Consider the following 23,171-nt stretch of genomic DNA (forward strand, 5'->3'; position numbering starts at 1 on the left):
TCATACATCTTTTTAAATGTCTTATACATAATGTCGAAATTCTACATATGGTGTTAACTAACTTCAAGTCTGACTGAAAGAGAAATATTATCAAGCAGATAAGCATGAAACAAAGCCAGTAATGTGATATGCAAAATGGAACTAGTTGATCTTTCATTGGCTAAAACAATGTCAAGCACAGCCACCAGACAAGAGTCAGTAGTTCAAAGTCAAATTCTATCAGAAACAGTTGTATAATCTCAGTTTATGTACCCAATGGCTTATTTATCTTCTTATTAAAAGAGAAGCCTCTGGCATTTTTATAATGATTCTGACAACTGAAACAATTTTCTCTAGGGTCTTTTTATTTAGTGCCCAGGTGCTTAAATCCTATTTACTACAGCCCTAAAATACTCTTAAACACTATGATCCATGCGGGAAATGGCAGGTAAGTGTGTGATCATTAATAATAGCACATTGTTTATTCATAGGGAAGGGAATTAATCCAAATTTGCAAAGGAGGGGAAATTCACTAGCTCTGCACAAACCATCTGCATCCTGCAGATAAGAACATAAACACCCAATGGTAAATAAAACATAAATAAAAGAAATGAAGACAGTCAGATCACATGCACACCACACATACAAATGCACAAAGCATTAAGCATTATAAGTAAGTACTCTAAAAGGCAATGAATATTTAAGAAAATACTTAACTCTATCAATAGGTCAATTAGATAACCAGTCTGTGATTTATCATCAGAAATACTCTTAGTTAACATGAAAATGGATGAATATCTAGGGCAGCTCTATTTTCATTGCAGCTTTCTTTGCTTCTAGGGAATGAAGAGATGATTTTGCTTCCTTGTTGTTCATGTTCATGATCTTTCTTATACTTATTCTTTTGCAACCAAAGATCACTTTGATTGCCTTTCCTGTGTATGGTACATGTTACCCAGTTTTTCCTAAAGATCTGTTATGGACCTAAAGCAATGGTCTAGGGAAATTATTAGCAACACTGTATTTCTTTTATATGTGAAGGTAGAAATCTTTAAAAAGTCAATGGACATGGTTGAACTTCAGTAAGAATTCACTGGGTTCTCACACTGACACCCTGAGAGGGTTTCTGTGTCTAGCCAGCTCAGGCAGCAGAATCCTCATGTTCCAGATTTGTCATTGAGTATGCTATGGAAAACTTTCCTGTTTCACTTGCTGTTGTTAGCTTCAACTGATTCTCATTAATGTGTTTTGCTTCCTGAATGAAATTCTCTTTCAAAAAATCAGATTTTTGTCTCCTTGGACTGTTTTTGTGAGCATGTGAGGAGTGGCATTGAAAAATATGGAAGTGTCCATAACTACAAAGATGTTAACTAGGAAGAGAAATGATGCCTAGATGAGGCCCTTGTCTTGTCAGCTACTCAGGTTTTACCACAAAAGGTACGGTGGCTGAAATGACTATGAGAGACAAGAATGTTTACAAATTGATGAGCTTCTTCTTCCCTAGTTTGATCAAGATCAATTCTGTTTTTTTTTCCAGTTGTTCCATCCTAAAGTCTGTAGTTATTTTTCAGTAACTATTAACTACTAACTTTCCCCAACTTTCAATAACTATTAACTTTCACCAACCCTACACAAAAGTATCAGGAACTCCAGACAGTTTAGTTTTCTAGGTCTGTATTTCTTACTCCTTGATTTTCATCTCAGCCACCATCCTAATTCCAGGTCCATCTTCTCTTACCTTGATATTTGGCTATAGCATCACTGTTACCCAATCCTAGAACTTGTTCATCAAGGGTAACGTTGATCAATTTTAGAAGATCTGCCAGTCTGTTCTTCTCCTGATGATTCTCCATTCTGTCTCCATGATATGGATCTCCCAGAGATATTATATTAGTGTAATCATGCCACATTCAACCTTATGTATCTGGGAATATCACTTAACAAATGTTTTCAAGGATTACAGGTGACTATTGCTTGTATCTGCATTTAATGTTTTAAACCAGCAGTTTTTAATTTACTGAGATTATTGCTACATTGCCACATGTTTAGAGGGAATATTTTTTCTGTAGAAACATATACATACATAAATTCACATGGAATATACATATATGAAACATATATGTATATGTAACAGTACTTTGTTTCTCTTGCTAGTACATCCTTGTATATTTATCTGTTTATGCCCTTGGTTTTGTCATCTTCTCTGCAATGAAAGTATGAAAGCTTAATGTAGTCAGTGATTCATTCTCTCCCCTCTCCTACCCAACCCTTCCTCCAAATAATGCTGAAGTTCAGGGAATGACTGATCAACTATTCATATAGAATCCAATCTTAGTTTTTTTCTGAACTGCAAATACTTAAGTAAAATAAGATCTTTGCCCTCTGATTTCTCCATTTGGAAGATGGTAGTATTCACTCTGTTTCAACACCTTTGATTATTCATTGAAATGTAAGTTTAATTAGGGGTGATTAGAGACCATTTTAGCTTTAATTATTATAATCTTTTCTTATTGGAAGTTCTGGTTTGAATTCAGGTTCTTGTACTACCACTTAAACCATCCCTTTTTGCTTTAGTTATTTTCCTGATGGGGTCTTCTGCATTTTTTTGTTGTTACTGTTTTTGTTATGCTTATTTTTTAGGGGGGGTGAGCTGAGTTTAGATTATAATTCTCTACCTAGATCACTAGGTGGAATTGTAGATATGTACCATCATGCCTAGCTTATTGGTTGAAATGGTGGAGGGTCATACTCACATGATGCTAGCTTTATTAACTTAAGCATAGGCTTGTCTTGAATGGAAATGAACATTGTCTCTGCCCCTTGAGTATATTGGATTACAATTGTGAGCTACTTTACATGATCTAAGCTTTATTTAACATTTAACATTTGTGAAGTTGTCAGATTCTTGCTCATTGGTGAATAGAATTGATATCTGAAACTATATTTGACTTGAGAAAGCTCAGCATCTTGAAATTGCATTAATTTCATGTGACTCTAGGAGGTATTAGAAATCTAAAGTAATAAAAGGTTTAAGGAGGGGGTGGCGAAGGGAAATAAGCACAAAAACATGAGAGGGGTAGCAATGATTGTTAAATATACCTTCTATCTGGCAAATATAATGTAACCCTCCTATTAATTACAATAAAAAAAAACAAAAAAAAGTTTCAATCTGTTGGTCATCACTTATAGACAAGATAACTTAGAGGCATGAGTGAATGTGAATAGAGAAGAAAGAAAAGGATATATAAATGCTGGTGAGAGACAGATACCTACTGCAGTTAATTGTCTTTCTGTAGCTGTCTTTTGTGTTATCCAAGACAAATAAAATTATATATTGTCAAAACAAATGAGTACTTAATAAATTACCAGATACAATAACACAAATTCAAGACAAAAATTCAAGTGATAAAAATAATTGGAAGATATAACAAGAGGTTTGTGTTTAATGTACTTTTTTCCCTTATGTTTTATCCCCTTTTTTATACTGTATCTCACTTTACTACACAGTATATTGTATATACATTAATTTATTCATTTGAAATAGGGAAGAAGAAAAAATAATGATACACAAAACAAATGGTGAGCCAATGTAACAGCAATATTCACAAGACAATATATTGGAAACAAACGTTACAACTTGGGAGAGGTTTGAGAGAGGGAAAGTGGGAGAAAAACATAGGAAGGGCTAACAATGTTCAAGAAGTTATGTACTCATTACCTGATGAATGTAACTGTAACATCTCTATTCATCACCCTGACAATAAAATAAAATAAAAAATAAAACATCTGACTATACACCAACTAAAATAACTTAATAGCAAAGACATCACAAATAAAGTTAAAAGGCAGTTCATATATTAGAAGATAAATTACGAGTAACCAGGAATTAGTATTCAGAAATTTGAAGAATTGTAAAAATGTGAAACAACAGCATCTCTAAAGTAAATGGACAAAATATTGAAAAACATTTCGTAAAATATGACATATACATAGTCAATGAACTTATAATTTGGCTAGCAATGAAATTAAAGCAAAATAATTAAGCCCTTCTTTATTAGCAAAAATTTTCAGTTTGATAATTGGACTTTTACCAAAGGAATATGGAGACAGTATGGCTATTTTCACTTATCTTAGAGAAAAAAATAGTTCCATCACTTCATATTTTAAATATTCACTGTCTGACTCAATCATTTTATTTTTCAGAATTCATTTTCAATATATGAAATAGCACCTTAGCAGTAATAAAATTGAAAATAATATTTACAAGGAATATTTGAGTATAATGAAATAAACTATAACTGAAATCATTGGAAATATCTCTAATTTATTGTATTGACATGAAAGTTTAGGTAAGTTTTGTTTAAGAAAGTAGTTAAAGCAGATGCTAATATTCCACATATTTAGAAAACAATATTGCAAAATATATTCCTGGGGCCTGGAGTTTGGGCTAGTGGTAGAGTGCTTGCCTAGCATGCACAAAGACCGGGGTTCAATTCTTTGGTTATCACATACATAGAAAAAAAAAGTCAAAAGTGGTGCTGAGACTCAAGTGGTAGGGCTCTAGCCTTGAGAAGGTCCAAGGACAGGGCTCAGGCCCTGAGCTCAAGCCCAGGACTGACAAAAAAAAATATATATATATATATATATATATCCCTAACTAAATAATAAATATATTCTTATTGGTTTCACAAAGGGAATAGAAAAGAAACAGAGACTTAAGGAAATGAGAACCCTTCCTTTGCTTTCTTCTGGGTCACTAGGATTTCTTAATGTAAACATACTAATTCTGTGATTGGAATTAAAAGTTTCATAGCCACTGGTATCTCCTTACAATCCTAACTACTTAGGAGGCTGAAATCTCAGTTTGAAGCCAGTCCAAGCAGAAAAGTCATGAGACATATTCTCCAATTAACCCCTTCCCCCCCTAAAAAAATCCCAAAACTGTGGCCCAAATATAAGAATACCAATGTTGAGTGGGAAAATACAAGCAAGGGTGCAAGGCCTTTTATGTTCCAGCTCTAAAACCAATACACACACACACACACACACACACACACACACACACACACACACACAACTAAATTTTAAAAAGATTTAGTAATTGTAAATCAGAACTATTTAGTGGTTAGGTAGATTCTGAATAGAGATATGTTCAAACTCACAGAACAAGGTTTCTAGTAAAGTCTATTGAAAGGTAAAAGAAAGAAAGTATAGATTTTTCTGCCAGGAATATACTTCACCCTTTGAGACAGCACTGTGCATGGCGTTTATGAACCATTAAAGAGACAGGTAACTTCGAAGTTCCTACCTGCTTGGGACCTTGCACCTTATCAGAAATTCCTGTGTGACAATATGTGTTGAATAGTATGTGGAGGTACACTTTCAGACACTGAAGAGTTTGAAACTTCTACGATATCCTTCTGTTTTTATCGTTTCTTATTTGAAAAAGTAACTCAGGCAGAACTTAGCTAAAATTTCTTTGACCTGGGTTTTTCTGCTCATTTCTGAGGCCTAGTGGTACTTATTTGTGGATATGAAATAATCAAGAATACAGATGTTTCTCTCAGATATAAGGATTGAAAAGGAAGCTTTTCATCTTTTTGGGAAAACTGAGAACTTTCTGTCTCTATGAAATGTCTGATTTTATTTCCCCCCTGTAAGGCCTTTTGCTCTCTGCTTCTAAGATTGAATACCCACAACTCTTCCTAGATGTATTTATTGAATGTAAGAATTTCATTTTGTTGCCAGAAATGTCATAATTGTGAGGAATGGCAAGAGATAATACAATTTAGGTAGAAGCAGAATGATCTTGGCATCTCTGGAAGTGGGCCTTAAATTTGGAAACTGGCTCAATTTCCATTTGCTCAGTATAGTTGGAACAATGAAATGCAGACCATGCTAGGCTGCCACAGTTATCAGATAGGTGTGTAGCAAGTGGCAGCCCAGGAGTTTAAACTCAATAAATCTAAAATTTCATACTAAAATATTCCAGAGAGCCTCAAAGTGTGATTGTCTGAGCCAGCAACTATTCCCTTTGTCAGTCATCAAAAGTGAATTCAAAGCCCTGTGACTCTTGAAAGAGCAGAGTAATACCAAGAACTCTCCTTTATTTCAGTGGACAAAGGCCATATGTGCTGTCTCTCTCACACACATTTTCTAGTCAAAACCACTTCTCTGTGGCTGAAAAGGAAAAATTCAGCAATTAAAAACTTCTTAAAATACTATTCATGCTGTCAAATATTATCTGGGAGTACTGACAATTAATCTTACATATCTTAGATAGAAAAATTGGCTTGATTAGAGCAGTGACAGATTGGTCAAAGAATCTTCTGTTTCATAGCCTAAAGCTTTTTCTTTGACCCATGAAAGATTTCTTATAATGAAACATGAAGTCAAAAACTCTATGCTAAACAGAGGATAAGAAATGTTTATGGGATGCAATGTAAGCAAATGAGAGAAAAGGGGACAGAAGGAGGAATGGGTCAGGAAGGGGAAAAAGAGATGTAAGAGAGATGAATTAGAGGGGAAAAGATGAGACAAAATTTAGCTTCCTTATTAAGTCTTACTTAGCTTCCTTATTAGCTCATTACAATTAAAGAATATACATTATGGAATTATAATGAATAAAAGGATGTAGTAGTGAATGGGTATTACCTCCCCCTGGAATACATTCCAGAAACAAACAAACAAAAGCGACCTAGAAGGACCAAAAAGGAAGAGAGCTTGTAGCTGTATCCTAAAAAATCAATAACATCAAATTCTTCCAAGTACAGCTTTTATAACATAACACTAAAGAGGATTAGGGATGCAGTTCAATGGTATATTCTTAACATGTACAAGGCCTTCGGTTTAATCTCTAATCTCTAAAAACATTTTAAAGAAGAGAAGAGAAGAGAAGCTGGGCATAAGTAGCTGATGACTATCATGTAGCTACTCAGTAAACTGAAATCTGTGGATCATAGTTGGCAATCAGACACTTATTTACAATTAATTAACAAGAAATCATGGAAATGGAGTAATGAGTCAAGTGGTAGAACAGCAGTCTAAAAAGGGGAGGAGACCCTGAAAGCAAGCCCCAGCTCCCTGCAAATATTTTTTAAGAAAATAAAGTTTTTGTTTTTCGTTTTTGCCAATCCTGGGCTTGAGATCAGGGCCTGAGCACCACTTCTGGCTTTTTTCTATGTATGTATTACCAAGGTATTGAACCCGGGTCTTCACGCACACTAAGCAAGCACTTTAACCACTAGGCCAAACTCCCAGCCCCTAAGGGAACCAACCTAGATGTCCCTCAGTTGATGAGTGGATCAACCCGAGATATGGTATTTGTACACAATGGAATTCTATGCTGCTGTCAGAAAGAATGACATTGTCCCATTTGTTAGGAAACGGAAAGACTTAGAAAAGATCATATTAAGTGAAGTAAGCCAGGCTTACTTCAGGCTCAATGGTTTCCCTCATTTGTCATAATCAGTAGAAACCTTGGGCTTTCCTAGCAGAGATTTGCAATAGAGCAAAACCTTGATACAAAAGGCCATATAGTAGGACGCTAAATGAAAGGATCTCTAGGATATAGAAACATAAGCCATATAATGAATGATTGTTGTTCTTAAGGTACTATTTTATCTCTCATATCTTTTGCTGTCACTTGGTTATCTCATATTGTTACAGTATCTCACTTTGTTACCTGATATATTGGATATATTTGTATTTGGTTATTTGAAATTGGATAGGGAAAGGGGGAAAACAAGATAAGGGGTGGGGGTGGGGGGAAAGGAAATGGGGACCAAGACATGTGAAAGGGTATCAATGTATGGGAATTAATGCACCATCTATCTGACAAATATCATGTAACCCTTCTATTAATTACAATAAAAATATATGAAAAAAAAGAAAATAAATACTGTTTCTTCCCTTGTGATTAGCAAAAGACATATACCTTTAAGGCTTTGAAGTACACACACACATACACACACACATTCCTCTTCTGCGGCTTGTGTTTGAAATAAAGGGAGACGACTAGAAAAAAAAGAAAAAAACATGTTGCATCTTATTGTGATCACATGATATTTTATCACATAATGGTTAATTAGGTTGTACAAATCAGAAAAAAAAATTGGAAATAAGCATACCCAGTGTTAAGTAGAGTTCTGTAGACTTATCAGATAGGAATTTGCTTCCAGAGAACATCTAGGATACCATTCCCATCAGTCTGCAAGGTTTATGAGGTGTAGATTAAATCATTGGGCAATTAAGTGGAACTCGGGAGAGCTTCTACTATAAATATGCAGCAATGCAGCTACAGTTTGCACTCTTAGCCATCTTTCTGAACTTGTTCTGGAAAAGAACTTTGTTGGGAGGCAGTCTGCTAAGTGACTATAAAGAGAAAATGTATTTTGAGATCCATTTTGAGATCTTGCATATGGACTTACCATGAACAAACCTTTCCTAATCCAGAAAGGAGATCATAGTCCTCTATTTACATTTCCTTATTCGAAGGTACCTCACCCTCAAATAGCAAGGCAAAACAATACAGAATAGCATGAGCACACAAGAGAGGCTGTAGGACTAAGGACATTCTTCCATAAGATATGTAAGTTGTGCAAAGCTTTAATAATATTCTCTCCTCAGTAGAGACAGATTTGCTTAGTCAGGTACAAGGAGAAAATCACTCTTTTGACTCACTGAACATACGTGATGATAGGAAACATAAATTAAACAAGTTAGCTGAAAGATTCAGGAGGAAGCAGGTATAAAAGAGTACTTTACAGAATCTGATGATAATGACCAGATAGCTGTATTTCTTTATTAACATGTTTTTCTGTGAGTATATTAATATGACTATATGTGTATTTTTTGTATAAACCACACTGAGTAACAATCCAAATGGCTAATCAGTAACAGGAGAATGTACTAAGTTTACAAAAACTGAAATGGCTGTTGAAATGAATAACTCACTAATAAAGATGAGCCATGTGGCTGAATATATATATATATATATATATATCTTTGGGGCTTGAACTCAGTGCCTGGGCGATATCCCTGAGTTATGTCAAGGCTGGCACTTTAATTTTTTTCTTGTAAATGTGATATACAGAGGAGTTACAGTAAGTTAATGAGTACATTTATTTTTGAACAGCGATGCTCCCTACCTTATTTTCTCCTGATTTCCTCCCTCCTTACTTTCCTTCCCCAAAGACGTAAAGTTCATTTGCACAATATATTTTGTGAGTACCACTGATGTATTGGTCCACCCTTTGCCCTTTGTATTATCACTTCTGTGATTTCTCTTCCCTTCCCCAAATCATAAAAATGTATATACAAGACACAGGGTACCAAAATCAAAAACAGAGGCAACAGGTGCTAAACCAAAGGTAGGATAAACAAGAAAGTAAAAAAAAAACCTGCATAAACAAAAACAGAAACAAAAGTCTTCTTGTCCATTGTGATATTCTATTTATTGGTTCAATAAGAAAATCTCTGTGTTTTTAAAAAACCTAATTAGGTTTTTCTTCAAATATGTGGCTACAAGAATGTAAGCAACAAATGATTATTTATTGATGTATATGACAATAAAGGACAACCAGTTTGGTTTATCTCCTTGTATAGTTTTTCATTTTTAGCCCAGAATGTGAAGAGAGAGCTGAAAAGTGGGGATGCCCCCATGAGACCAACACCATCATATAATTCCACACGAGTCCTAGAGATCATCTTTTCTCATGGAGTGGCCCAGGGTTTATAGAAGTCTGGCCTGTGGAGGGATCACTACAACACTGTTGATGGGCGTGTAAACTTGTTCAACCAATATGGAAAGCAGTATGGCGGTTCCTCAAAAGACTAAACATAGAGCTCCTCTATGACCCAGCAATTCCACTACTTGGCATTTATCCAATCATCCAGAAACAAGGACATACTAAAGCCACTAGCACAACAATGTTCATTGCAGCACTATTTACCATATCGAAGATATGGAACCAACCCAGATGTCCCTCAGTTGATGAGTGGATCAACAAGATGTGCTATTTATACATAATGGAATTCTATGCTGCCATCTGAAATAGCAACGTTGCCCCATTTGTAAGGGAATAGAAAGACTTGGAAAAAAATCATATTAAGTGAAGTAAGCCAGACTCAAAGGAACATAGACTCAAGGGTTTCTCTCATTTGTAATAATTAGTACATATCTAAGAACCTCCTAGCAGAGGTTTACAATGGGGAAAAACCTAGATACATAAGGCCATATAGGATGAGGCTAAATGATAGGACCTCCAGGATATGGAATCAAGAGCCATATAATGTGTGAGTGTTGTTCTTAATGTACTATGTTAATTCTCATCTCTTTTGTTGCCCCATGGTTATCTCATATTGTTACAGTATCTTACTTTGTTGGTATATTGTATATATGCTTATTTGTTTATTTGAAATAAGAAAGGGAAGGGAAAACAAGATGAGGGGAGGAGGTGGGAGGAGGGATATGGGGACAAAAACACGCGAAGGGGTATCAGTGTTTGTGAAGTAATTCACTTTTCATCTGGCAACTATAAATGTAACCCTTCTATTAATTACAACAAAATGCATAATCAAAAAAGAAAGAAATCTGGCATGTGTTCCTAAGTATTCTCAATGGCTTTTTCTTAGCTGGATCTTTGCTCTAATTCATAAACTTTGATGACATTCTAGTTGATCTTATAAAGTTAGTTCACACGGGTTTTGGTCTTTTTGATTCTTTTCTTTTTTTGAGTGGGATAGACTTAAAACTTCCTAGCCACCCAATTCATTCAGTTTTGTCTTTCACAGTAAGAAAGATCTTAAGCCAATATGTGTGTTATTGCTATTGCTGCTGCTTTTGATATGTGTGAGCATGTATACATGCACTCAAATATTTCTCTGTTCAGTCCCATGGAAATCTGCTCTGTTTCTTAATGTGAGGGTTTGATGTCAGGGCCTTGAATATGGTAAGCAGGTATGGTACTATTGAACTATAATCCCAGCCCTTTTTCTCCTCCTATTAATTACATAGGTTAAGCTCCCTCAAATTATATATATGAATGAAAAATACAATTATGCTATTTTTTGTTTCAAGATGAAAATTAAGTTTGTTCAAGTCAATTTTTATTAAGCCCCAGATAAATATCCTGAATATATTTAGTTTATATATTTACTTTATAAAGGAAAACAGGATAAAATTGGCATTAAAGATCTCTTTTTAGTTTAATGGTGATGCAGAAAGATCAGCATAGAGGAATTAAATTTTTTAAAGTGTCATATAAGAAAAAGACACAAGAGGTAAATATTTCACATGTGAATGGATCACCACAAAGTGAAGCACAATTCAAACTGGCTTGCAATTCTACAGTTTTCTATGAGCATGTTTTCTGTATAAATTCAGCTTTAAAGCAGCATTAAGTTAGATTTCTGTCTAGTAAATTCTTGAAGTCTTTGAGCTGGCAAGGGTTATAGTGTAAATCCCATGAGAAATACTTATGCTTTGGGATATGAATCAATGTATAATTTTAATAATTATAAAAGAGAAACCATACACTAATGGTCAAGGTATATGTCAAAATAAGTTGCCACAAAAACTCAGAATATTGGTGTTAAATGATCCAGAAAAATGTTAATTGGAATTAATTCCACATACTTTTTTTTCTAGTGCTGGAGCAATTATGTTATAGTGTTACCAGTGTTGGTAACATCTAGAAGTCTTTCCAAAAGAAAAAGAGTACTTGGGATGCAGAGAGTGAAACAACATAATTGAATGATAATATGAGTATAAATAGACAATTCCTGTGTTTGGGAAAAGTAATCTTAAATGTATAAAGGCAGAATGACACATTGCTAGTTTATCTTGCAGAGAGTAGATCAGATATCTTCTGGAGAAGAAACAGTGGTTAACAGGGGCTCCTGCAAATGGATGTGGGGCATACATATTTTAAGAACATATGGAGGCACAGTAGCTCATTTCTATATTCCAGTTCCTTGGGAGGCAGAAATCAAAAGAAATTGTGCCATTGGTAAGCCCAGATATGAAAGTAAGTTGACTATATGTCAAAAAACAAGCTGGATGCAATGACTTGACGATTTGCTACTATGCACTCAGGAGAACTGAAGTCCAAGATAATCCCAGGCAAAAATGTAAGACACTAACTGGAAAAATTTACAAGGAAAAAAAAAGCTAGGGATATGACCTCCAGTGGTACTAAGCCAAGTTAACTAGTACTTGGCCTGAGTTTGAATCCTAGTATAACCAATCAATCCATAAATGAAACAGATAAAAATTAATTCAAATCAATCTAAGGTATTCTTGGTCAATAAGGTTAACACAGTCTGCCTTAGTTAATGTTTTATTATGGAAACTACTTCTAATTGTGTTTGCTGTATTTACAGACTATGAAAAGGGTACAGTAAACAGCGTTGCTCCTAGTAGCATAAACGTCATCCTCTTAGCTTTGAAGCATTCATTAGCTCTGACTGGATATATATTTGCCACACATAATTGTAAAAGTTGGATGGCGATTTTTCCAGAAACAGAGGACTGCTTTTTCTTTTTAGCCTTCTACAAAAGTAAGATTGCTTAAGAACAGATTCTTTCCCCAGGGCTATTTATCATTGACTTCTTAATTTAGTTTCTGTAAAAAAAAAATGGTATTTATTAACTGAAACTTGTATACTTGAGTTTAATGAGGCCAAAATTGCATATTTTACTAAGAATGCTGACTTTTGCACAAGTTGAATGCTTCCTTATACTTTGCATATATATTAGATTGAGAGAATGTGAAAGCACACATCTTTAGTGCTAACTTGCTTAGGTATCAATTACTGAAGCAACATGTAAATAAAATGTTAATGTTTGAGAACAAAATTTCTGCTTGCTGTTCTGATGTCCTTGTGTATTGTAAATATTTAAATTACTTTTTAATTCTCTGACATCAATGAATTTCTATTGATTTCCTAACATATATTTAAAAAGAATAAATTGACAGCATTTGAAGAGGGGAGAGAGGTTGAGAAGCAAAGGAGAGGGAGGACAGAAACAGAGACAGGGAAAGAGATACATAGTGCAAAATGTGTAAATAAGAAGTATGGAAGGAAAAAAGGCAAAGGACAGGAATGAGAGAGAGATGGAAGAAGGGAAAAAATGGAGAAAGTGACAGAAAATAGGAGAGAGAACACAGGCAAAGGGTGTAAGCACCGTCCATTGTACATTTAATAATTTTTAACACAACTAGAGAGTAGCTTTTATAAATGTCCCACTGAATATGAAATTCTTCATTGGCTAGACCAAAAGAGTGAGGAATGTTACATCACTTACATTTTAATAGAAGCCATAAGAGAAAGTGTCAGATGGCATAAGATAGCTACAAGCAAACTATCACCCTGCAGATTCCTTAAACAAAACTCGACAACTCAAATTATATAATAGAATGTCTAAGTCAAGAAAAAATAATGGTCTTCGACTCTGGAAATGAAAACTTGAAAATGAATAATTCTACATCAGATCATTCTTACAGAAGCACGGGCATAGGACTTATTAGGCAAACAGGGAAAACAAGATGAGGGGTGGGGGTGGGGGGAGAGAAATGGGGACCAAGACATGTGAAAGGGTATCAATGTATGGGAATTAATGCACCATCTATCTGACAAATATCATGTAACCCTTCTATTAATTGCAATAAAAATATATGAAAAAAATTAAAACAAAAAATAAAAAAGAAAAGTAAAACAAAAAACAAACTTTAAGGACATGATTTACATGTTTGTAAGTTTCCAAATTGTGGATAATAAGTTAAAGCAAGCCATAGTCATGATAAATGTAAAAAGTGACAATAAAATAGATGTTATTTTCAAAGCACCAGAAATGGTGAAGTTTGACAGTAGAACATTTAATAATTCACAAGAAAAGTTCAACAATAAACTGGACTGATTGACCCAGGATTTAATCCTAGTTACTTGGGAAGCTGAGATCCAGAGGATCAAAGCTCAAAGCCAACCTGGCAAAAAAAAATCCATGAAATGCCTTCTTGAACAAGAGCAGAATATCCAAGATGGAAATGTGACTTAAGTGGGTGGGAAACAGAAGCTGAGCAAGCAAATCAAGCAAGCATGAGGCTCTCCTAATCTGAAAATAAAGCAATTGATGTTATTAAATGTGAAGAGATAAATACAAATGAGTGAATAAAAATAAGCATTTATATGGGGTTTGTGGTGGACAATCAAGCAAACCAATATAAGATTATAAGAGCCTCAGAGGGAGAGTACTTTCAGTGGTAGAAAAATTGGCTAGAAGTAAAGTTTTGTTTTTGTTTTTTACAAAACATAGGTTTTTATTTTTCAAATTTTGTGCCATTAAACATCAGTTTGCAAGACAGAGCATATTAAAGCCTTATACCTTAAAATTTGCAGAGCAACTATATGCATAAATGCAAAATAAAATATATAAAACTTTTTTCATTGTAATTAACAGAAGGGTTACATTATATTCACCAGATAGAAGGTGCATTACTTCACAAATATTGATACCCCTTCTCATGTCATGGTCCTCATTTCCCTTCCCAACTCCCCCCCACTCATCCTGATTTCTCCCCTTCCCTATCCTATTTCAAACAGTCTATTAAGCATATATAAAATCTATCAGATAACAAGGTGAAATATTGTAACAATATGAGATAACCAAGGGACAGCAAAAGAGATGAGAGATAACATAATACATAAAGGACAACAATCACTCATTATATGGAGAAGTAAAGATTTTATAAGTAATTAAATTTAAGTTGGTATTAATCTTGAATGAATTGGTAAACTTTGTGAATTTACATGAAATTTTCAGGATGACCACAATCAATATATCTACACTATGTGGTAAAAATAATCAAGATGACAGAATCAATATGTCACCATGTGTTTTTTTTAATTGGACTAATAGACAAAAATGAGCAACAACTAAGCTAAAAATTATGCATAGAATAATTCACAAAATGGCAAAAAATATTCCTTCTCTATCTGTATTCACTCTAAATTATACATGGTTTGAAGTATTTAATCAAAAATCATAAACTAGAATAATTTGTAAGTAGATTAACATATACAGCATTACAGGAGAGTCATATTTCATTTAAGGATATGAATATCTTAAAAAATAACAAATGTAAAAAATATGTGTTCTATGAAAATATTAACTAAGAGAAAACAAGAGCAAGTACATTATCATCAAATAGCCATTGAGTTTGAAATTTAGCAGGCTATTTTAAAAAGGAGATTATGTATGATAGTAGGGTAAATTAATAAAGAAACAATATGGTTGAGAACATACTTGAACCAAGTATTAGAATCATAAAACATAAGGAAAAAGTATTGATGATATTGAATGGATAAAATATCTACAAGACTAGAATGAGACATCAACACTGTTTTTTCAGTTATGTTTAGAACAACCAGACAGATTATCAACAAGAAAATATAAGAATTTAACAATTGTATAAGCAATTGAATCTAACAACACTAAAAAAAAAAAGCAATGTTTGTTTCTTATTAAAAACAGTCTGGCCAGGTGTTAGTAACTAATGCCTGTAATCCTAGATTTACAAGAAATTCAGGAAGCTGAGATCGAAGGATCTTGGTTCAAAGGCAGCTCAGGTACAAAAGTAGTGAGACTCTTCTATCCAATTAACAAGCTAAAAGCAAGAAATGTAGCTATGGCTCATATATTAAAGTGCTAGCCTTGAGGAAAAATTCTCAGGCTTAGATTTAAACCCCAGAAACCACACAAACTTTAGGGGGGTGGGTCAGGAAGGGGAGAGAGAGAGAGAGAGAGAGAGAGAGAGAGAGGGAGGGAGGGAGGGAGGGAGGGAGGGAGGGAGGGAGGGAGAGAGAGAGAGAGAGAGAGAGAGAGAGAGAGCTAAGTTTTGAGTAAAAAGAAGAAAATTGTCTTTTTTAATAAATAATATAATCACAGAAGAAGAAAATCCTAAAATTTTTCTCAGAACAAGAAAATGTTAGAACTTATAAATGAATTTTAAAAGAATACAAGATATGGGCAGGGAGTTTGGCCTAGTGGTTGAGTGCTAGACCCGGGTTCGATTCCTCTGTACCACATACATAGAAAAAGAAGCCAGAAGTGGTGCTGAGACTCAAGTGGCAGAGCTCTATCCTTGAGAAAGTCCAAGGACAGTGCTCAGGCCCTGAGCTCAAGCCCAGGACTGGCAAAATAAACAAACAAACAAAAAGAATACATGAAATACGAAAAAAAATCAAAATGAGTTGTCATTCTATGTTCTAATAGTGAATGAATTGGGAAGGAAAATACAATGCCTAAAATAATTAAATACTTCAGGAAACACTTCATCAAAGAGTCAAAGATTTTGCACACTTAAGTCAATTTTTTGTGTGTGCCTGTCGTTGGTCTTGAAATCAGGGCCTGAGTACTATCCTTGGTTTTTTTCAAGGCTGGAGCTGTACCACCTGAGCCATAGTACCACTTCCAGCTTTTTCTATGTATGTGGTACCAAGGAATCAAACCATCTTAATGCATGCTATGCAGATACTGTACCACTAGGCCAAACTCCTGGTCCTTATACCTAAACCTTTAAAAATAATTTGTTTAAAGCAATTATTTAAACTACAAATAAACAGAATGATAAACCTATTTATGATTGAAATGCTCAGTATTATTGAAATACTAATAGTAATTAATAAAATACATTTATTCATTACTGCACATGAGACATTCTTAAGTAGTTTTGTAGAAACAAACACAAGTGTCCTAAAATCTCAAGGAAATAAGTTGAGCTGGATACCAATGGCTTAAGTCTGCAATCCTAGCCACTCAGGAGGCTGAGATCTGAGGTTAGTAATTCCAAGTCAGCCATGGCAGAAAAGTTTAAGATACTCTTACCTCCAATTAACTACCAAAAATTTAGAAATAGACCTGTAATGCTATGCTTGAGAGAAAAAATATAATCTTAGAAATGGCCCTGAGTTCAAGCCCCAGAATCTATACTAAAAAACATACATACATGCATAAATACATACAAACACACATATCTAAAATACAGTAGACTATAGAGATAACTCAATATAGTTCTTTAGAAAAACAGAATCAAAGCCCAACAAAATAAGTGCCAGGAAACAGGTTCATGCAAAAGAAGAAATGGGGCCAAGGGAGAGGGGTGAATGAATGAGGGGGAGAAGAAGGGAAGAAAGACAATAAAGAACTCAAAATGTTCACTACAAACTTAAGAAGTAAGGAAAAGGTGGGTGAAAGGGGGATTAGAATGTTGATGGGTTGACATTGATCAAGATGCCTTGTTAAATGGCAACTTCTTTATACAACTATTTGTTTAAAAAAACAATGAGAAGGGCCGAGAGTTTGGCTTAATGATAGAATGCTTACCTAGCATGCACAAAGACCCGGGTTCGATTCCTTGGTACCACATACTTACAAAAAGCCAGAAGTGGTGCTGAGGCTCAAGTGGTAGAGTTCTAGCCTTGAGGAAAATCCAAGGACAGTACTCGGGCCCCAAGCTTAAGCCCAGGACTGGCAAAAAAACAAAAAACAAAAACAAAAACAATGAGAAGACAAAAAAAAAGCTGAATTCTGCCGGGAGTTTGGCCTAGTGGTAGAGTGCTTGCCTAGCATGCCTGAAGACCTGGGTTCAATTCCTTGGTACCACATACTTAGAAAAAGCCCAAGGACAGTCCTCAGGCCCTGAGCTTAAGCCCAGGACTGGAAAAAAAAAAAAAAAGCTGAATTCTTTCACATAATAAATAGAATAGAATTTGGAGGGAGAAAAAGAACAGAATAGAAAAAAGGAATACAGAGAAATTTCAAAGCCTTAAAAGAGCAGTTTATAGTAAATGTTGATGTCTCAAGCAAACACCAAAAGACAGAAGAGTTAAAATTCTTCCACATACTAACTTCTAAAAGTAATAGAAATCCATGGTATTCAAAACAATTGTGGTACTGGTATGAGCACAACGGAATTGAATAAATGGGTCCTGAGATAAAACCCCACATAAATGGACACAAATTTTCCTAACACACTTCTAAGACCATTAAACAGGGCAAGATTTAGGGAGGCCTTTTCTTTTTCCTTATGCAAAGACCAACTTGGGTCAAAAGACACTAAAAACTGTGTAGTAAACAGAATTTAGAAACACATTTAGAATCCATCTTTCTATAAAGGGATTGTTGGTGTCCAGATTGTACAGAACATTCCTAAAATTCAACAGTAACAACAAAATTCCAACATAATTCAATTTGAAACACAAAAACTGAGAAGGAATTTGCTCAACAAAATATGCATGCCTAGTCAACAGAGAGAGATGTGAGAAAGTTGTTCAATATTATTATTACAAGCATGCAAATCAAAACAGCAAATAGACAGGATTGGTAAAAAGTGAGTGATGTATCTTATAGGACCAATTGCAATTACCAATCAAAAGGTGTGGGGCACGTCACATCAAGGGTAAAAGGCCTACTTTGTGGCCCAGTGCTCACTTCCTGGTTTTGGAAATCCAACCATGCTGTCTCCTGGTTGGGAGGTTTGGCTGTGGTTTGTGATGTAAAATAAGGCTACCTTGAACCCATGGATTGGCCCAGCCGCCCTCTCTGACCGCACCTACCTCCCCCTGTCCTGCCTACTTTTATGCTGATAGACTCCTGCTTCTTAGCCCCTTGTATTTCCCCATTAAAACGAGTTGCTGCCATGACAGTCTCCCTGGTGCGTCTGTGTCTTCCCTCTGGAGAGGGAGGGCTGGGTGAAGGCAGGCAGCCGGCCCTAACCTTTGTTGGTCTTGTCTTAGTTGGGGCGTGGTCTCTTTGCCCTTCCCACTGGTCAGAAGCAAAGAGTGTTAAAAACCCGACAAAAGGGAAACAAAAAATAACAAATAAATAACATATAAAATAGCAAGCACTGGGAAAGAGAATTGTCAATATTTGAACTCCTGTGAATTATTGCTGGGAAGGTAAAATGGAGCAATTGCTATAGAAACTTGTAATGTGGTCCCTTATAAAATTAAGCCTAGACTCTAATTTCTCCATCTACATATAGACCCAGAAGAACTGGAAGCAGAGCCAGAAACAGACTGTTCCCCCATGTTTATAGCAGCATTGTTTCCTATAACTAAAGGATGGAGTGGGATTTAGAGTTCTTTAACCAATGCATAAATAACTTCAAACAATGGAATTTTATTAAACGTTAAAATGTGATCAGATTCTGCTCCATTTTACAATGCGAATGAATCCTGAGGACATTATCTTAAATCACACAAGGACTAAAGTTGTGTGAGGTGTTCATGAAACATTCATAGAAGACTGGACAGTGTTTGCCAAGGGCTGAGCAGAAAAGAAGGGGCTCTAGTGTTTGAGGATGAAAATATAGGAAAAGGTAATACTTAAATTCCAGTGAACACAACACTGGTACATTCTCTGCTTCTAGTGGACAGGCACTACATAGGATGTGTATCTAGTTTGCTGTGTATCACCTCTAGGCCTATTTCCAGCTTGCTCTAGTTTCAGTAGCTAAATGTCTAAGCTGTAAATTGGTCATGCTCAAAATCGCCTGGAAATCCTTTAATGTGTAAAAAGCCCAGCTCAATTCCGCTCAACCTTGCTGTGTTTGAGGCTCATGTGTGCAGCTCTCAGGGGTTAATCGCAAATGACAAAAAAAAGACATTCTTACAGTGTTTGTGGTTTAAAGGATCATTGTGTAAAAGCAGTCAAATTAAACACTCAGGGGTAAAATTCAGTCACAAAAAGAGCTGTAATAATATTCATGTAGTTTTTCCCATAATTTCAGCAGAGATTTTAGGCTTACTCTGCCTACTTCTTTGTCTATTAATAAGGAAAACCACAGAACTCACCCGTGGTTGATATTTAAGTACAAGGTACTTGGAAGGTGCTGATTAGGCCATTGTAAAAGCCATTCCAACAATCCCGCTTCCTTTGTGCTTCAAAAATGAATCCCAGCTTGTGAACCAGACCCTTATGCCTGCCTGGAAGCCTGGCTACTCAGGAGGATAAGATTTGATGACTGAGAAGTGAATCCAGTCTGGGCAGACAACTTGTTTCCAATTAACCAGAAAAATAAAGAAATGAAGATGTGACTCAAATGGCAGAGCTTAGCAACAATGTGAGGCCTTGAATTCAAGCCTCAACAGTGTCATAAAAAGAAAAATTGCCTAGTTTGGCCTAGTGGTAGAGTGGTTGCCTAGTATGCACAAAGACCTGGGTTCGATTCCTTGGGACCACATACATAGAAAAAAAAGCCAGAAGTGGTGTTGTGGCTCAAGTGGTAGAGCTCTAGCTTTGAGAAAGTCCAAGGACAGTGCTCAGGCCATGAGCTCAAGCCCAGGACTGGCAAAAAAAAAAAAAAAAAAAAAGAGAGAGAGAGAGAGAGAGAGTGAGTGAAAGGGAAGGAGCCTACCAGTATGGCTAATTTATGATAATTTTGAGAAATAAAAGCCTCATTTATTAATTTCTACTCCATATCATTGGGCAGAAAGAAGACAAACCAAGAAAAGAATAAAAAACAATGTTAAGTGGGATATCTTGACATTGCACTGGTGGAATTGAATGGTTTATAGCTGGAAACAGTTCTTTTAATACTTCACTGATTCTCCACAGGTCAGAATTCTCATACAAGCAGAAACAAGGTTATGGATGCTGCTTTTATTTCTCTAATTCCTTGACTTTTGGTATCATCTACTGTCTTTCCTGTAATGTGCTAATTGATACAGATATAATTCCTACCATTCTTCAAAAATATATTGCACATGGTAAAAATTTTTAAAAATGTGCAGAATCAAATCACCCAGAACTGGGGCTTAGGCAGTACCATTGGCAGAGAAATTGATGGGGAAACAAATTCTTTATGATGATATGGAATATAGCCTGTTTTCCCTAAAATTCAATATGGTTTGAATAAGAGTATGCAGTCAGGGGCTGGGAGTTTGGCCTAGTGGTAGAGTGCTTGCTTAGCATGCACGAAGACCGGGTTAGATTCCTCGGTACTACATACATAGAAAAAAGCTGGAAGTGGTGCTGAGGCTCAAGTGGTAGAGCTCTAGCCTTGAGAAAGTCCAAGGACAGTGCTCAAGCCCTGAGCCCAAGCCCAGGACTGGCCAAAAAAAAAAAAAAAACAGTATACAGTCATATTGTAAATAATCATAACCCAGATTTAACATTACCAGTTGTGTGATTCCCTATACAATGTCTCCTCTTCTTTTTCTTCTTTACTGATCAAGTTAGAATAGAAATTGCATCAATTTTTTGTTCTAAGGACAAGTAAATTAAATCACATAAAGTAATTTAAGATCTGTATATATATAAAAAACAAATACTAGCTAAAAATTTAGCCACAACAAACAAGCAATTTAGGCTGCAATCCCAGGTGCTTATCAGCTTAGTGCCTCAGTTTCCTCACATTCAAATCAGAGACAAGAAATTAAGCATAAGAAACCCTCAAGATAACAGGCTCCTGATCACAGTAATAGATATTATTACATCACTTTGCAAATGCTATTTCTGTATTTCAAATACAAAGTTGCAAAGTTGCTTGTTTATTCTGCCCTAGATCTCTAACCCTCCCACTCTCTTAGTGCTATGGGTTAGAGTGAAAAATATGACACTAGAAAGAAATGCAAGTGATTGTCTGATGTCGTAGGTTAGCAGAAATAAGCTGTGCTTCAAAATCAAGTTACATTTGAAACTAAGAACTATAGCTATTGTCAATGGCTGAACACTTGAGTCCTAGAAACATACAATTCTATGACAATTATTACTTCTACTCTGATGGGGAAATTCAGCCTTGAATAGCACATTTTCCCAGACACAAACCACACAGCAGTTTCATGAATGTGGAAGTAGAAATGATTGTGTTCTTTCTGACATGTACCCTAAAACTAAAACATGTGATGGAGATGTAAGATTTTATGAATTTTATATTCATTGTCCAAGTCCACATACTGATTCTGTTAAAAATAAGAATGGAGATGAATTCCATTCCTAAATACAAGCAGAATAGCTGGGAAAAAACTCAGACTGGCTAATGAAATAGTGAGTGACAAAGAAAAACCTCTTTTAAATTTTAATTTTTTGTCAGTCCTGGGGCTTGAACTCAGGGCCTGTGCACTTTCCCTGGACTTTCTCACTTTACTACTTGAGCCACAACATCACTTCTGGCTTTTTCTGTGTATGTGGTACTGAGGAATTGAACATAGGACTTCATGCTTGCTAGGCAAGCACTTTACCACAAGGCCATGCTCCCGGTCCATGGTATACCTTTTCCTAATCATCTCACTAGTCCTTGAATTAAAAGTAGCCAAGGGAAAAATTAGGTTTTCAATATTTATAGTGGAGAAACTGGCTCTGCATAATTCCATCTGTGACCCTCTCACTATTAAATATGGTTAGTGAACCTAGTCTACCACCACTTCCATTGTTTGTACTGTACTTTCTGTTGAAGCAAGAGAATGTAGAAGGTAGACTAAATGAGAAAAAATGTGTTTTATAGCAATCCTCTCTTGAGTTATTTACTATATTAATTTGGGATAAATCATTCTTCTGTCAGACACTCAATTTTCTGTTTGATAATGAAGTTTCAGTAATGAACGCATCTTCCTTATTCTTAGGAAGAAAACAGTCTAGTCATTCCAGAACTAGGAAAACTTTGTTCCAGGAGAAATACATACAAAGGTTTTCCTTTTCCTGGTGCACTCCGGGGCAACAGAAAATGCTGATACATGAGGATCCACTGTTGGATTTTGATGGACTCCCTAGCACTCTGTAATATCATGTTAATGCTTGCTTTCTTCTGGTACTTAGGTCTTAGAGAAACCTAGTGTGGCACATGGCAACTAAGAAACCTTTCTCCTAAAGAGCATAGATAGTTTATCATAGTATTTACAGAGCACATTGCCAAAATTATAGCAAAGTGGATGGCTAATATCCGTGTCTCCAGCCTTATAATCTAGACAATAATTTCAGTTTATTCCTAGTGTGCATGTTTTCCTATGGAACAGAATTATTTTGTTGTTGTTTGTTTTTTCTGCTATTTCCATTACTTACACATACGCTTAAGGTCACATCCCTAGTGTTTCCTTTCTGTCAGCTCTAGCTTAATCTTTTTATTTAGCTGCTTCCCAACTGTACTGAACAGTCAGGGATATAGATAGGTTAAATTACAACAATGAAAACC

The sequence above is a fragment of the Megascapheus bottae genome, chromosome 12, assembly GCF_031878675.1.
Source record: "Megascapheus bottae isolate mThoBot1 chromosome 12, mThoBot2.hap1, whole genome shotgun sequence".
Taxonomy (NCBI): Eukaryota; Metazoa; Chordata; class Mammalia; order Rodentia; family Geomyidae; genus Megascapheus; species Megascapheus bottae.